General features: G+C 41.2%; 1 long non-coding RNA gene across 1 annotated transcript; it reads right to left on the bottom strand.

Annotated features, from left to right (window-relative positions):
• Positions 1 to 1,710: 1,710 nt before the first annotated feature.
• Positions 1,711 to 7,254, bottom strand: LOC116660219. Its single transcript, XR_004315624.1, has 3 exons — positions 7,069 to 7,254; positions 4,268 to 4,435; positions 1,711 to 3,428 (listed from the first exon to the last, which is right to left on the bottom strand). It is a non-coding gene; the product is annotated as an uncharacterized LOC116660219 (long non-coding RNA).
• Positions 7,255 to 8,476: the final 1,222 nt, after the last annotated feature.

Below are 8,476 nucleotides of genomic sequence, written 5' to 3' on the forward strand. Positions count from 1 at the left end.
ACTTTACAGAGAGTTACCGAGCCACTTGGGGACCATGGAATGAAAGGCATTCAGCAAAGAGGTTTAAACATATTGCTAAGTTGACCAAACAATTTATCATCCAAACTGGAAGACTCTTTGAATGCCATTAATAATTACGCTGAGACCACGGGTTTACAACCGGACTGTCCCAGGCACAGTGAGAGGAAGGGTCACCCTTCATATGCCCCATTACTTAACCCTCCATGCTTACATTTATCTCAGGAACTTCATCTTCAGTTTTTTACAAAAGATAGTTGAACTGTGTTTACTGGAAGTGTTATTTTGATAAACGTAAGCAAGGTTAAATATGCCATAAAGTTTCTAAACTTGTCTTATTTTTTATTACGCCAATTGTGCCAAAAAATAATTGGAAGTAATTCAGAACTCTCTGAACCTCAGAGAGGCTCCATTTACACCTCTAGACTTGACCTTGCCCCTCGTTCTGTCAGTGCTGTTTAAACTACCTGGACATTCTCAATTCAGTGTCTCCTCCAGTTCAATATCAGTACAACCAAACTCCCCTAAGATGGGTGTATCTTCCCTTGACTGTGCTGGGGACATTAGGTGACTGCGCAGGGCTCCTCTGGCTTTGGGTCCAACACCTGCCTATGATCTCATAGGATGACACTTTGCAACCCTTGAGCTCCAAGGGAAGCAGAAGAGAGGAGAGCTGTAAATGAGAGTCAAGACGAGAATCCCCGTTTGGTGGCGCTTCCAAGGGCTTCTGTCGCCTGTGATTCCTCAGACATCGCAGGGTGGGGTGCACAAGCTGCCCTGTCAAAGAGGACTCCAGGAGCAGGGCAGAGAGCCAGGCACCTGAGCCTCGGCTGGCAGTGTCGAGCAACTCAGTAAAGTAGCTTCTGGGGAAGGGAAGGTGACAAGGACGCATGCTGGTTCCCCATCTGACACTTACCTGCAGTGCCATCTGTAGCACCTTCTCAGAGCCGGGACGTCTCATGGCCTCTCGGGGAAACGAGAGCCCGCCACCGCCACCCTGCCAACCCTGGCTTGATGGATGCGTGCCCTGCCCTGAAATAGCAGTGGCAATTCCTGGTTCATAAAATCCCACTGGGATAAAGACGTCCTTCGAGAATCCTCCAGCAGGTCCTGCCCCCTCCTGCCTGGTGGAATGAATCACTTTACACACTCACACCCATGTCAGCACTTTCATGTGCACAGTATACTCCCCACCTGTTAAATTTCCACATTTTCAAGGCTGATACGGCCCCCTTTACCATAGAATGTGCCACCAAGGATGGAAAATCACTAATGATCCGTTTTTCAGGGTCTTTTTTTTTTTTTTTTATCAAAACCTAAGCTATGTCTAATTACTACAGGTGCTCTACATATATTTTTATGTTTCATCTTTAACATGGGGCATTATTATTCCATTTACCCATCAGAAAACTGAATTTCCAAAGGTTAAGTTACTTTCTTAAATCACATAATAGAATAGCCAACCAACGTTTAAGCACCCTTTTCTTTGACAAGCTTGCATTTGGAAAATTCGTCTTAACAATTGAATATTTGCTGTTAACAAAAAAGAAATTGAATTATTATTTGAAAATCATCTGGGTTTCTAGAAAAATACAGGGAAAAAAATGTAGCCTGGATTCAGTGTCCATCATGAAGTTTCCAAAATGCCATGGAATTAGGAAAGTACTTAACAAGCAGAAGATTGCTTTTTGAATAAAAGTGAATAATTTATTATGTTTAGAGCGGGCATATCTTAAAATAAGAGGTATTTTTGCACATGAATGATTTGCAAAATCTGATGAAGGGTCACAGAAAATCACAATGTACATGGCCTTGTCTGGCAAATAAATTACTTTATAGAAAAGTTTTAGAAAACTCTACGGCTAAATTTGTGTCTTCTCCTTGACTAAATTATTTTCTTCTCATAGACTATCACCTTCTTGAGCAGAGAATCCCTCTCAGATTAGCCTTTTTAATCTACAAAACTCCTCACACATTTCTGAGCATAAAATAGATCCTCATTCACCTAACTTATACAATATTCCAGTCATAGTTCTAATTCTGAGAATAAGAAGCTTTTGCATAGTGTTTTACAGTTTATAAGTCACTTTCGTAAATGATGTTTTTAAGTACCATTAAGAGGGTTATCTCCAATATAAGCCATAGAAGCTATTGCTGAGAAAACAGTGAAGAGTTTCCCAAGACGACATGGATTTTAAAATTTGTGTATTGATGAGCCCAACAGTCTTGAGATTCCACAGTCTTGCTTGCATGGGATTGAAGACTTTGCTGAATGAATGGATGTCTCGTCAATCAATAATCAATCAATCAATGAAATCATTGGAAAATGAGCAGTAAAATCATGTTGTGCAGCCCCGTTATTGGTGGTCAGTATCCAAGGTTATAATTTATGTGTTCTTTGACTTTTTTTCAAACAAGAATGAGGAAGACGAAACACACACACAAAACAAACATTGAAGTTACACCACCAAAACCATAGTCACATTGTCGTTAAGGGGCACGTATGTTTCTTGACACTCAAAGAGGTTAGATCAGAAGTGCTTGCTTGATGAAAAGGACTCACAAAAAACTGAAGAGTTTGGCATCACAGTCCAAGTGGTTCCTTGCTGGCGATGACCACTGTCAGAAGGCTGGATTTAACTTCAGACGTATTGCGTGCCATCTGGCTCCAAAGAGCAAATCTATTTTTATAATATCATATTTGCAATAAGGGAGAACGACACACATGCTCAGAGTCGGATGAGCTTCCATTTTTAACAGGACTGACTTTCATTTTTCTTCCCAGGGGCCCCAAACTGGGTGGGCTCTTTTTCCCTCTGCTCCAGGTCTTATCTCTGTTCAGTTGTCCGATTAGGATCCCAAAGTCACTGAACAAACAGGGTAGGATTCTCCATAACAGACCTTTTGTTCATATACATTTCACTGGCTTTTGTTCGAGAAGTCAGAAAAACGGCTCTCATCTCCACACTAATAATATCCTTCAGTAAATGATAAAGCCAAGTCCAAAGTAAACCAAGAAGCTTTATCAGCATGTCAAAGCGATCCCCTTACAGCTCTGTACTTGCCAACTGTGCATCCTTCTCCTCTGCACAGACTGGATGCACATTAAAAGGCACTTACCAGAGTGGGTGTTTGTTTGCCAAAGGAGGGCAGGCTGCCCTCTGATTCCAGTCACCCCGGGTTGTCACTCTCATCAGAGGAAGAGACGTGTACTATACAGCCAGACTCCTTCCTTGATGATCTCTTGACTCGAGTCTGGGGGGGGGGGGGGAGGAAATTCAGAGCTTCCTGCCAAGTTGTTCTTTCTCTCTCTCCTTGTTAATATTAACTGATGGACTTCTCAGAGGGTAAGTATATTTCTCACTGCGAACCCAGACAGTGCCGCGGTCGACCAGTTACTCCTCCGCTCCCTGTTGTCAGAGAAGATGAGTTGAAAGGGATTTACACACTGGGTTAATCCTAACAGATGGCCCTTCCCCTGTTACTCTGAGAGAAGTTGAAAATCAAGTCACATTCTCTCTAATTCCAAGTTAGGCAAATTAGCCCACTGCCCTTGATTGTTGAGGGCAGATTTAGCAAAATGGATGCGGTGAAAAAGATGAAAGATGTAAAGTATTTAAAAAGGCCCTTATCTTACCTCATTTAAAATTCTACGCCCCCTCCCACTTTTGACATACAAGTGATGCTTATCTGTAAAAGAGTGAAAACAGGGAATTTTCCTTTCGTTTGTGTGTGTGTGATAGAGACTTACCCCTCTATGTCCAGGAAAGGTTGCTATATACATGTTTGTAAAATCTGAGAAAGTGAATGTATAAATATATAAAATGTATATATTGTATTTACATTACACACCCCAAAATAGCATTCCGATCTGTGTAGCCCATGAACAGGAACAATGGAGTTTGCTGATACTGAGAAATAACAATATGTGGCAAGTTTTCTTGTTTGTGTGTGTGTGTGTGTGTGTGTGTGTGTGTGTTTTTGTTTTTGTTTTTATTTTTGTTGTTTTACAATTGTAGACAAACATTCCCCCAGGAGCGGATGACTCAGGGAAGGTGTGATAACGATATGAAGCCTTTCATCATAAAATCTCCATATAAAAATCCTGTCAAGATGGATAGGGACCAAAGTGGGTACAACACTGCGGCTGCGTTGGCTTCATTCCAAGCACAGCATGCTCCTAAAGGATCTGTCATTGCCATCAGATCTGAAGAAGAGAAAACTTGAGAGAGAAACCTCTCATTGCCACCTATAGGCTGCAAGAAGAAGGTCCAGGTGACAGCCACGTTGCTCTGGGAAGCAGCGGAGAGGCAGAGGTGTTCCGGCGTCCTCAAGTTTGTCTTCACATTGACTCTGCTTCATCCCTTCCTTCCAACAGCATTTCTTGTGCCAACATTTGGTGTAGATGCAGGAGAGGCTATAAAGGTGAAACAGAGATGAATTCCTCATCTTTGGATCCAAAGCTGAAAAAGAAATCTATCCTTCATGTTTGAGACCACAGTGAGCCAAGCATCTGATCGATGCTGGAGACATAGAGGTCTTCATGGAGAAGGTGATATTTGAGTCCTGCTAAGTGCTCTAAAGGCCAACATCCAGGTCGAGGAGAGGGTCAAGGAACTTGGCATAAGCAAAGGGCAGTGGCATGGAGGATATGCTACTGTTTAAGAATCTACAAGAAGTTCCATGTTTGACCTTGTTCTGTGTATGAATTTGCTTACACTACATCAAGATGCTTACACTTGCATCTAGAGAACCATGTGGTCTGGGATAGGGCTAAAAACCTGGAAGAAAGGCAGCTTATGGAAGGCTCAACTATGATGCTATGGAATCAAGAGTGTATTCTAGACTCAAAGTCACTTCCTCTTAAGTGAGGTCAGCATTTACAGAAAGCAAGGGCCTGATTTATCTTACCATTCTAATTGACAAGTTTGGGGCGAGGGTTCTCTATCCAACTCACACTTTTTCCCTTTCTTCTGACCCTCTCCTCACTCCACAGAAGGCCCCTCAGTGGTCGTGTGTGAGTTTTACAACCCTGCTTCCCTGACTACCATACTCATTATTACCAGACCCCTGGCCCAAGTTGGGCCAAGCAGGTTCTTACTTACATGAGTTCCTTCACTGTAACAGAGAATCCCTGGGAACTGGGTTAACCAGTGATAGGTCTCAAGAAGGAAGGGCCAGAGCAACTGTGATTTGAGGTCCCAGAACCTCAATATTGATGTTTCCACACTTTCTGAGGCCACTGGATTCAGCCCTTCCATGACAACTTGGGGTATCCTTCCAATGAATATCCTTTTGCAAATAAGCTAGCTCATATTTTCTGCTGATCTGCCAAAGAAACCACGATGGCAGTTGATTTCATTTTTAATGTTTTATCGTTCTTTTAGTGTAAACCTATTGGATGATTTTCCCTTGACACACTAGATCTATTCCCCCCGAAAAAAATATTCCAGATACTGCACTCATCCAGTCCCTCCAAGTAGTAACTAACTAGTTACTTCCATCATTCAACAACCCACTGGAAAAAAGTTTCAATTTTTTCATTAAGAGATCACTCGGTAACTTACTAGAAGGCAGACTGAAATACCAAAATCCTACTTAAGAATTAGAGAGATGTAGCCATTTCTGGGTTTAAGTCCACTTATATGGAACTGGCTTTACCTGTTTCACGAATCTGTTTAAGAATGACCAGTTGCATTTTGCCTCCTCAACAGCTGAAGGGAAATTCTGGGCAGCCATATTTACTGTTGCCAAGATCTCCAGAAATTAACCTTATCATTAGAGATAACTTGTACTCGGGGAAGACATTCAGTAGCACACATTGTGGCTCACTATTTCAGATAAAAAGGTTTGCCCATCAGGGTGATTCCTTCTGTCCTCTCGCCTTCCCTCCTCCTGAGCTCCCAACTGGGTAGAGATACATTAAGGCATTGACAAAACTTGTTTTATTGAACAATAGATGCCACTATATGACAGCATCCAAAGATTAAGTTGTTAGTGATGAGATCAAAATAAAAGGGTCCTAGAGAATTTAGATTTAGTAGAGAGACAGAGACCTGGTGGTTGGGTTGGGTGTGGTTTGTGTTTCAGCCAAGCTGACTCACATACGTCGTAATCTCTGCTGTCCAATGAGTTCCTGTGATTGGAAAGAGTCAACAGGGAACATCTTGCTAGTGTCCAGGAACCTGAGATAATGAACTTGGAAAGCTTTTGTCTAATAGGCAACTCTAAAACTGTTCCAGTCAGAATGCAAGTTTCAATTCCATAATCCCACCAAGGAACAAAATATGACTAGCTATGGTCCATTATAACTATTAATTCTGTCATCTCACTATTTGAAAAGGTTTCAGTTCTGAACCTCCCTTCTCCTCTCAGATAGGGTACGAGATGTGTTGAAATGAGATTATTAAGAGCCCAGGCTGTAGAATTGTATCTGGCCATCTGAGTCACTCAGAAAGCCCCGAGCGCTCTCCTCTTCCATCTATTATAATAAAACAAATTATTCTGGTGTCACAGACCTTGAATACCTACTAACCTTGATAAGCACTTACATCTAAACAAAAAGGGAATCAATTTGCCTTTTCCTTTCTGCTGGCTAACATAATGCTTCATTTTACAGTCGCCATTAAGGGTTATTGCTATCTTTACATACCACATTAGGCAGTTTGTGTCCATTGTTCATGCATAGTTCCATCAGAATGTTTCAGGTTGAAGGCATTTTTACAATGGTGTGGCTTTTGTTCTGCCCCGATGCTATTATCTTGAATGTGTTTATCCCAACAGGTCTCTTCAAAATCTGAAAACTGTCCTCTGTGAGAACATGTCAGTGATCACCTTCACTCACAAGCAGAATTAGCAATGTTCTAAGTCTCACTGAGCCTCAGTGAGCCTACAAACACACACACACAGACACACACATGCCTGCCCACCTTACCTAGGTGGGCAGATAGTTCAAGCTGCGAAGATTCTCGGGTTGATGTTAATGAATTGAAACTTGCATAGGCTCAAGAAATCCCTCAAATGAATCATAGAATTCTAAATTTATCTTACCAGGTTGAAGCTTCCTATCGTATCATGCCCGGCCTTTGAATTAGCATTTTCTCCTCTGATCTATGGCCTCTGAATTTTCTGGGGCAGAGGAAACAAACCACAGGCATTCATTAAGCAAACATCTGTGTACGGGAAGAAATGGGAAACCTACTCCTGCTGGAAACCATATAGAGTTGAGTTAGAATAATTGAGTAATGGCCACTGGCAGGTAGGGTAACACAATTATTATAGATGTAACCTTTGGGGAAGTAAAAACCAAAAAGTCTTAACCCAGAAATATAGATGCACTCAGTGAAAAAGAATGATCACCAAAGACCCATTTCACAAGGAAAAAGCATATAAGTCGTGGTTGCAGAGCACTACTCCAACAATGACAAATAGCTTGGTCAGAGATCAAAAATTAAAACATAAAATATTGATATTTTAAAATTGAGTTTTTATTAAAAAAACACAGAAGAACCATTTTGCCTTGGTATGTTTGGCAATCCCATTTTAATGTCTATTCAGCTATTCCTTATTTTATACTAGTCCTGGACTCTTTTTTTTTATGTCCTGATGATTCCATTTCAAATCAATAAAGAATAGGTCTGGAATATTTTTACATTGTGAAATGTCTGAATCTTGACTGCCCAATACTCAATCTCTTTATTACTGATTAATCACTAGATTCTAAGATCCTAATGGACAGGTAAAGTATTTTTAAATTTTGTTCAGGGCCTCATGTGAAGTAGTTAATGATGATGGAAGAGAGGCTGATAAATAAAAATAACACAAGCTCTGGCAGAACTATTGGTCCTTGGAATATATGGGTATCCTTCAAAGAGTTTAAAATATAATAACACTCCATTCAGAAACTGCTCCTTGATGTGGCGGTCCGGAGAAAGAGGAGAAAATACATATTTATAAAGCAAAGACTCCATGCCAGTGCCTGGAAGAAGCCCTCGGGAAGAAGAGAGGAATGAGGCTCTGTACCTGCTCTTTTTTTTTTTTTTTTATTAACTTATTTTATTAGTTCTTAGGGGGAAGTCATACAGTTTATTTGTTTATTTATTTTTAGTGGAGGTGCTGGGGATTGAACCCTGGACCTCATGTATGCTAAGCACGCACTCCACCACCGAGCTATGCCACTTCCCTACTTTGTACCTGCTCTTACAGAACTTTACAGCCCGGAGTGGAGTCTGACAAGAAAGCAGTCAAAACACACATAGTGTGATAAGTGCTTGATTTCCCCATGCAAAATTGAAAATCCCTTCCATATCACCATCTCCTTAATCCTCAAGATTTTCTTCTGAACCTGGTGTTCATGATAATCTTAGTCCGCTTGGGACATTTTGAGACATTAGGAGATGATCTCGAGTTAGGTAGGAAGTCTTCGCATGGAACCTCAGTTTCCTTACTCCTGGCATCA

The sequence above is a fragment of the Camelus ferus genome, chromosome 27 (genome assembly GCF_009834535.1).
Source record: "Camelus ferus isolate YT-003-E chromosome 27, BCGSAC_Cfer_1.0, whole genome shotgun sequence".
Lineage (NCBI taxonomy): Eukaryota > Metazoa > Chordata > Mammalia > Artiodactyla > Camelidae > Camelus > Camelus ferus.